A 9,331-nucleotide genomic window follows, 5' to 3' on the forward strand; every position below is an offset into this window, starting at 1 on the left:
ACACTAAACTAAGAAAAAGGATAATGTGAAACAAAACTAAAGTGTAACCTTGAATCAAATTGAAATGTAACACTAATTGTACAATAAATTGAACTCAATATTAAACCTAATTATATGATAACTCTAATGAGTAAAAGCACAAACCTATGTCACCCTTTTGTAAAGGAAAAGGCTAACACAAGTATAATTGTTCACCTTCAATGACATAAATCTAATATTGTTATTTAGAATTTGAAAATGAAGTAAACTAATGAAATGTGTAGAAATGGATGAAGTTTAGGATAATAAATAATAATAAATTTGAATAAGAATTGATATATTTTCCTATTTTTTATAGATAATTTTTTTAGTTGCTGAAAAACAATGAAAATTAGGGACTTAGTTCCCACCACAAAACTATATGAAAATAAACTTATTTCCATTTGAACATAGACTATGTTATAAACAACATATATAGCTATAACAATCAAAAATAAAAATTGACTATAGACCTATATTTTCTATTTTATAATGATTCAAATTTTAACTCACTTGAAATCAATAGTTTTCATCTCCCACCACATTTTTCAAAACAAATAAATTCTAACCAGAAGAGAAATTATACATTCTAGAAGAGGACTCTCTCCTCTAGAACATCATATAAATTTTAATTTTTTTTGATATGATTTCATATTTTGTCTTTCTCAAAATTGACATCTTTTTGAATGTTAAAATACGTGCTTCTCAAATTTTTTAATTACAATATACTAGATATCTAATTAAAACACTATAAACTCTATATGAGAATATTCTTGACTTTGACCTCTATAAAATGGTGTTTTATATGTTACTAAAAAAATATCATAAAAATTAGTAAGATTTATTGAAACATTAATTTTTTGAAATAATTTCTTTTCTTTAGTAATTGGATACAAACTAGTATAAAGCATGCATTTAATAGACATTTCCAATTGGAAAAGTGTGAGAACATATACAACCTAGCTAGAATGAATTTATCTAGATCATATATTCAAACAAAATTGATTTTTGGATACAAATACAGTCATTCTGATAAGTCAACTTGAAAGGTGACACAGCTTTGTACTTTTACCCTAACACAAACCTTAAACCTTGAAACAAAAGTAAATGGCTAAAGAAAAATCCTTGATTTTATGCTTAGATGATTAAAAATGACAATAGGATTTTATTAAATTCAAATAAAGCACCCTCTGGGAGAAGTATTGACCACCCACCTAAATAATGATGTTCTCCTTAAGCTCATGAGATAAATAAACTTCAACAAGCACTCTTGCTTGGGGATGAACATGAAACAAATGGTCTAGTTCCATGCAAACCACCCTGGCAAGGGTTTGAGAAATAATTTACAAGAGGAACCAACAAGGTAAGGGTGAATGTGGTAACACTATCCAAATAGGTACCTTGAGCTTCTTATATGAGACAAAAGAGTCTCATGACCAAGGTTGGAAAATTAAAAAGCATGATGATAAAATCCAAGGTCAATCATTGAAGATATCCTAAACATGGGAAGGATTAGAAAAGTGAAATAAAAAGAAATCTTTGGTGAGATTTTGAATGCCATTTAGTTGGACCCCATGAAGGGCTCAGGCTTTGGAAACCCAATAACACAACATTCTTTTATATGGAGTCCTACCCACAAAATAATAAATCAAAGTGTATTTCTCAAGACAGTTACACACATTATCCAAATTTTGTAAAGGTAAAACAACATTGGGATTTCTCAAGATCATATTTTGTGAAACACCATCAAAACAAACTTGTGAGGTTGCTTGTTCAGAGGTGCCATGACCATTCATTGCCAAAACTCCAACACTAACATCAACTACTAGGTGGAAGTTGGGTAAAACCATAATAAAAATTTAAATTCAAACAATAAATAACATTGAACCAAATTGAATTCTTAAAGTAAACAAGAATTAGCGTAGAAGCAAGAAGTTAGGTCTCAATTCCGCAGAAGTCCCCAGATTGAGATCTTGCTCTTTTAGAAATGGACACTCATTTTAAAAAAATAGTTACCCATATTAGGTTTAGGAACTAGATTTGAAATTAAAAAACGGGCACCCTTTTTTTTTAAATTGATTGTTTTAGAAATGGTACCCATTTAAAAAAAAATGAAAAATGGGTACCCATTTTTTCAAAAACTAGTACTCATTTCTAAAAATTCAAAAAAACATTTGGGGGAATTTTCAATGTGTTTTAAATGCCTATTTTAATTTTTCAAAACATGCACCCATTTTTTGAATTTCAAATAACGGGTGCCCATTTCTTACAACATGGGGCACAATTTTTTTCTCCTACCTTGGATTTTGGTTCAGGATAGGCTTGGTGAGACCAAGCCTATGCCTTGACCTCTCAAGATCTGACTAAGGCATTGAACTAACAAATTCACACCTTGCCATAATTTTTAGAGGGTCTTCCTGATCATTTTTTTTATGAAATGAAAACCCATTAAAGCTCTCACTATCCTAATTTTAGAAATATAAATTTTATAGTGCTATGATTTTATTTACTATTTTTGAATTATTTTTTAATCAAAGGTGGTACCTAAATGTAAAATAGCGAGGTTCACTAAAACTTTAATAACCTTTTTTATTTTTTATTTTTTCTTAAATTAAGTTATATGTCATCGATCTACATACAATTCTTTTGAAGTTGATAAAATGATTTTTTGAAAAAAGTAAAATTTTGATCAAATTATGGTGTCTATGCATGAGAGGTTTTAAAATTTACCTTTATAGCCAAGGTATGTGCAGGATCATGGCCAACCAAACTATGCCCTTAAGAGGCAATAAAAAATCAGAAAATCAAGGTTATGTCAACTTGATGTACAATTTTCCACTTGTTATTAACTTTATATCAAAAAGTTGAGAGAAAAGAATCTCTAGAAAATTGAATCTAGTTTATAAAATACTAGGACTTATCTCAAAAAAATAAAAATTGATTGGTCAAAATTTTGAATTTTAATGCAATATTACAAAAATTTCACAACAAAAACAAGTAGGCGTATGTCTGACCACCTTAATTAAAATCAAATGATAATATTTTTTGATAATATTCTAGATATAAGTAGTAGACTCATGCTTGGACGTGACACATATTTTTGGGTATTTTAATTCTAAATTAATAATTAATAATTAATTTTTGATTTTCATTTTTTTGCAATAAAAAAATTCTCATGTCTAACCACCTCAACAAATTCAAAACTCTACAATATTCAATTTTTCATTTTTTTTCCTTATAGTAGCAGAAACATAGAATGTGATGCATCTTTTGGATTTAAAAAATGTTGTACTATTTGAAAGTTATAGTTGTTTTTTAAGTAGTGTGTTAGTCAACATTTTATAAATAACTCCATTAGAAAATAAGTAATAATTACTTACTAAACTCATAATTTGACAATCCTTACATTTATAGAAAGATAAGAACATTCTTAAGAAACCCTTTTTATTTCATCAAGTTTTGCTGAAAAAGAAGTCATCAGCTACATGTTTGAAGTAAAAATCACATAAAAATAGGCTAAAAGCACATTTTTAGGATGTTTTCAAGTTGACAATATATGTTTGGTATCAAAAGATATAGTAGACCTTATAAAGATATTAATTGTTTTCATTGAGTATTAGGGTGGGTGGAAAAAAAGTTGGAATAGGTTTTGAAATGGTTTGAGATATTTCAAAACTACAGATTTTTCAGATCGCCACTTTTTGACACACCATGATCCTGCACATACCCACCAATTAATAATTAATAATAAAAACCTTACTGAACTGATAATTTGAGAAACCTTACATTTATGGAAAGATAAGAGCATTCTTAAGAAACCCTTTTCATTTCATCAAATTTTGCTGAAAAAAAAGTCATCAGCTACATGTTTGAAGTAAAAATCACATAAAAATAGGCTAAAAGCACATTTTTAGGATGTTTTAAAGTTGACCATATAGGTTTGGTATCAAAAGATATAGTAGACCTTATAAAGATATTAATTGTTTTCATTTAGTATTAGGGTGGGTGGGAAAAATGTTGGAATAAGTTTTGAAATGGTTTGAGATATTTCAAAACTATAGATTTTTTAGATCGCTACTTTTTGGCACACCATGATCCTGCACATACCAGACAATTAATAATTAATAATAAACAATTATTCAATAAAAAATTAATAAAAAATATTATGATCAATCCTAAGTGTATTAAGTAACTCCCTTTAAAAGGATTTACAAAAATTCATTTATTTGTGTCAAATTATGGTGTTCATACATGTGTGTGGTATGGTCCTAAAACAAACATTTTGAAAATTTGGTTTTTAAAGATCCATACCAAAAAAAAAAGAAAATCTATGATATGGATACACAAATAAATTACATATTCAAAGAGTAGATTTCGAACACTACAAATTTTATTTCTAATTTTTTTAATATTCAATCTCTTAATGCTTCAAATTTTGATATCAATTGATCAGAAATTTCAAAAATAAGAAAAACACTTCCACTATTTGTCCAAAAGTGAAACCCAACTTCTTGCACTTACCCATTAAACCAAGATCATAAACCATCTTGAATGTTAACTAGAAGATGAAACAAAATCTACTCATAAACTTTAATCCAATGAACACTAAACCAAATTTAATTTAATAAATATAACTCTAATTAATAAAATAAAATAAATTAAACTAAGTTGAACCCCAACCCTAACTAAACTATAATATTAACCCTAATTAAACTATAACCCTAACCCTAACTAAACTATGAAATAAAATTAAACCCTAAACTAAATTGATCTCTAAAACTAACATTAAACAAAATTGAACCCTAAAAAAAAACTAAATGAATATTAATCCTAGTTCAACCATAACCCTTGACTCACTAAACCAAATTGAACCTTAACCCATAACTTGATTAAACAATAAACCAAATTATTTATATTATATCAAAGTGTTACTTTTTATTATGAAGATTTAAGGTATATATCTTTAATAATTTGTAGACAAATAGTAATTACAAATTATATATTTGATTCTACAACTAAAATTTTATGGGTTATTTTATTTTAATGAAAATCTTTTGGCTAGGGTGAAAGTTCAAATCCATAATCACAATGACCCAATAAGGGGTTGAAACTTGAATCATGCAACATCATAACCACCACTTCACTAATTTTTTTTCTTCCAATGAACCCTTGCCATAATTTTAAATACATAATTAATAGATGATAAATTATTGGACTTATAGATGACTAAATAATTTATTAAATTTCTCTTTTGATTGGAGCTACATATTATTGTGGAGCCTGATTAGTCTCCAAGTGGGAGATTTTTATGATGTGGAGCTTAATCAGGCTCAAAGGTTTATCTGTTGTAGTTTTTCTCCCCATATTATTTCTACAAGGGTTTGGGGATATCGCCCCCAAGACAGGGTCAAGGGGCAATGCCCCTGCGAGGTCTTAGGGTAGTGCAGGGTAGGGTCAAGGGGCAACACCTTTGTGGGGTTTTTTGGGGGTAGTGCCCCTGAAGCCAAAAAATGATCTTATATTATAAAAGGTGTCGATTGATATTTTCCCATTGGATGAATTATTCTAGCCCTAATTTTGTAAGTGGTAAAAATCTTGTATAAAAAGGCTTAGGGTTAGGGATTTCATTATGTAATGGTGATATTGTAGCTTCTTGTGGTGGTATTTAGCTATAAGGGATTGTTGATTGTAATCACTTGATAATAATAATATTGGACTTGCTATTGACAGATGCAGCCTAGTGATTAGGTTAACCACGTTAAATCTTAGTGTCTTGTGTTCTCTTATATGTGATCTATTATTTTTTGATATTGGTTATATATACATGTAACTGTTATTTCTATCTAAGGTTAATCCTAACACTATGAGCTAGTGAGGCCACAATTTGGGGGACCTCATCCCCAAAACCAACACTTAAGACTTGCAAGCATAAAAGACTAGCAAGGACACCAAGCCTGAAGGGCACAACTAACACACTCCATCATGGATCTACGGCAAGCTCTGTGAACACTCCTAGCTTAGCAATAATCTTGAAAGCTTACTACTTCTTTTCCATCTTTATTAGCCTAAACATCAATCAACATGAACATTGTCTAGCTGACACTAGCCCCTCATACCTCCTTGTCACCTTATCTCTTCACTTTGGCGATAACCTTATATCCCTCTTTAGCCACAATGATGTACACCTCCACCATGAGTATATCCACCATGGAACAATCTCCTTTTCGCAAGTGAGGGGATTTGAACATCAAACACCGTATCAACATGACTTGAAATGATAATAAATTTGTCATTGTATTGTGGGGCCAAACCCTCTTACACATTATATTTAATTCAATAGTATCAATAAATATACATATATATATCCTCTTTGTGGAATGTTGAAATTTATGAATTTATGAATTTATGGGGTCCTTGATCACACTATTTATCATTCTCCATTTGCATGGGATGTTCTCATTTCTCTTAAATTGGTATTAGAGCTCATTTTTGTGAATCACAAGTTTCTTGCATGTGAGGATTCACAATGTGTCTGGTTCTAGGTATTTCTTCTATTAAGATTTCTTAGTTTGCAGAGCTTGAAGGAATTTCTTTTGAAGGAATTTTCTTTAATCATTTATGGATATTGGAAGGTGTCTTTTTTTACTTGGAATGCATAGAGGAGTAGGATAGAAGATTTGATATCAGTATGTACATTTAGTAACCTATGATTTCTTCAATAGCTTTTAATAAGTAAACACAAGTACATACTACTATGTCATAAAAGCTAAAACATCCATAGTTATTTTCCCATAATTGTAACCTTAAAGAAAAGTGATTACAATTTAAAAATCTAAAAAATTTCAATATCATTACATCATATAGACTTAATATTCTAGAATCATAAAACTAGAAGAATGAGACTATTGAAAGCATGACTGTTGATGATATTCCTATAGGGGAGTATTGTAGAAACATGATTAGATCATTATCATGATATGTTACATTCATGAATGTGTTTGTCATCATTGATGTCAACATAACAATTTTCTATGGTATTTGATAGAAGAAAAATGGAAAGATCATTGAGTACATTCAGTAGCAAGGTTAAAGGGAAATACTACTAAGTGCCTAGTATATGCAGCTAACCTCAAAAGTACAAGATATTAAGTTTGGAAGAAGTCATGCATGTTTTGGTAAAGACTATTTTGAGATAGAGTTTATAGAGGCATGTTCTGGTAAACTTGTTATATCTCTGAGTAGATTTGTTATTCTAAGAAGCTGAAGTTAAAGATGTGAAGAAGACATGTTGGTTATGACATGGTTAACTTCACTCATCATAATGTTACATGTGCAGAAAGTTATTCAAGTTGCAAGGTGGAAGATTAATATTATCACTAAGTGTAACATGGTCTTAATGAGGTCCTATAATAATTAATTGAGAAGGTGTAACAACCAACTCAGGGAATTATTTTATGGATTCGATATAAAGTAAGGACATTTTCTTTTATCATGAGAATTGAAGTGAAGAGATTGTAAGTAGTGCTAGAAAGAGCGTAATGCAAAGTTGAACAGAGTAGAGCGAAGGTGAAGGATACTTTGTTTCCAAGGTTTTATTGTGTGATCCAAATTTGGATACTTGGGTCTGAGGTTCGTGACCTAGTCTACAAGGTTTGACAGTGATTGGTGTTGGTGTAAATAAGTATTCACTATTTACACTTACTTAAGTTGTAGTGCCTGCCCTAGTTCGCATTTTGCTGTTGTTGCCGAACTCTTTTAGGACATTTTTATGATGATTATAATTAGTAACATTATTTTGAGATTATCAGATATTTTTTTAGATTCAGTTTATTATATGATGAGATCATTTGGTATTCTATATTTCATGTATGGATGATGATTATTGCAGTGTTTGTAGTTATTAATGATGATTAGTTAGTTGATTTATTATCATATGTGTCTTCTTATGGATACTGACCCCATACTTGCATGTGTATGGTGTGTGTGTTTGTTTCCTTTCTGTATGGTATTTTTGATGTGGTTAAGGAAGGGAGTTGTAGTCACCTGCTAGTCAGGATCTACATGATGCACCACTTCTTGCCATTGCCTGTTTAGCTTAGCATATATTGTGCTTGTACATGCGTGGATTTTATGCAGGTTGCAAGTACCGAGTATCGACTTCCCTTAATTTCTAGGATGAGCTTACCCTATCGGATTATCTCAATGGTAAGAGAGGGGAGATAAATTTTCAAGTCCAAATCCCAACCCTTTAAGCCATGTGTCCTAATTGAAAATTAGGACAAGCATCTGATTCGAGTACCCTTCGAATACATCGAATGATGTAATTCATGATATTAACCCTTTTGGTTTGATTTTGTATGTGTTTTGCTATGATGGGTTTTTGTATTTTACTTTATGATTCTTTAGTGTATTTTCTATTAATTAAGCCTAATTAAAAGATTTAATTAATGGTTTAATTTAATGGAAAATTAATATGATATTTATTTTATTTAATTAATTGGGAAATTAATTAAATAAAATAATTAAATTTAAAGATAAAAGTTATAAGTTTAAATTTGGAACATGATAATATTTATTTAATTTAATACTAATATATTTAGAGTACATTTTTTTATAAATGCTAAATAATATTATTATTTAAGTTAATAAATATTTTATCAATTAAGTTTCAAAAATAAATTTAAAAAGTGGAAAGGATATTAGAATTATCAAAAGACTCTAGATTGCATGATGTCTGCATGTGATTAAAATATATATATATATATATATATATATGTATGTATGTATGTATGTATGTATGTATGTATGTATGTATGTATGTATGTATGTATGTATGTATGTATGTATGTATGTATGTATGTATGTATGTATGTATGTATAAAACAAGTGGATTTATTAAAGTGAGTGCATGAGATTTAAGAATTAATAAATTAATTTGAAAAGAGAAAAGTGAATATTAAATAAATTAATGTGCATTATTTTAATATTTATTCACATAGGAGTATGCGAACTCTCGAGAGTTGTCATGTAGACCACACAAGAGTTTGCACCCTAATTATGCACATGTTGTCTACACTTAGGAGTTAGCACAGTATTTGAGCACATGATGTCTACAACATTCTAGAGACCTTATCATCTTTATCTTCTTATCATGGAAGTTATGTGCTTAGTTGTCATGCTTGTCTCCTGGTTCTTTCTAGACACATTCTAGATGCATCTTAGAGGCATTTATATAGAGGCTCTGCTAGTGTGTATGGAGAAGCTTAAAATGCATTCGAAAAGCTCATATGCTTCCACAAGCACTTCTAGTCAC

Source organism: Cupressus sempervirens, chromosome 11, assembly GCF_028749045.1.
Source record: "Cupressus sempervirens isolate cs-2001-9-10 chromosome 11, ASM2874904v1, whole genome shotgun sequence".
Lineage (NCBI taxonomy): Eukaryota > Viridiplantae > Streptophyta > Pinopsida > Cupressales > Cupressaceae > Cupressus > Cupressus sempervirens.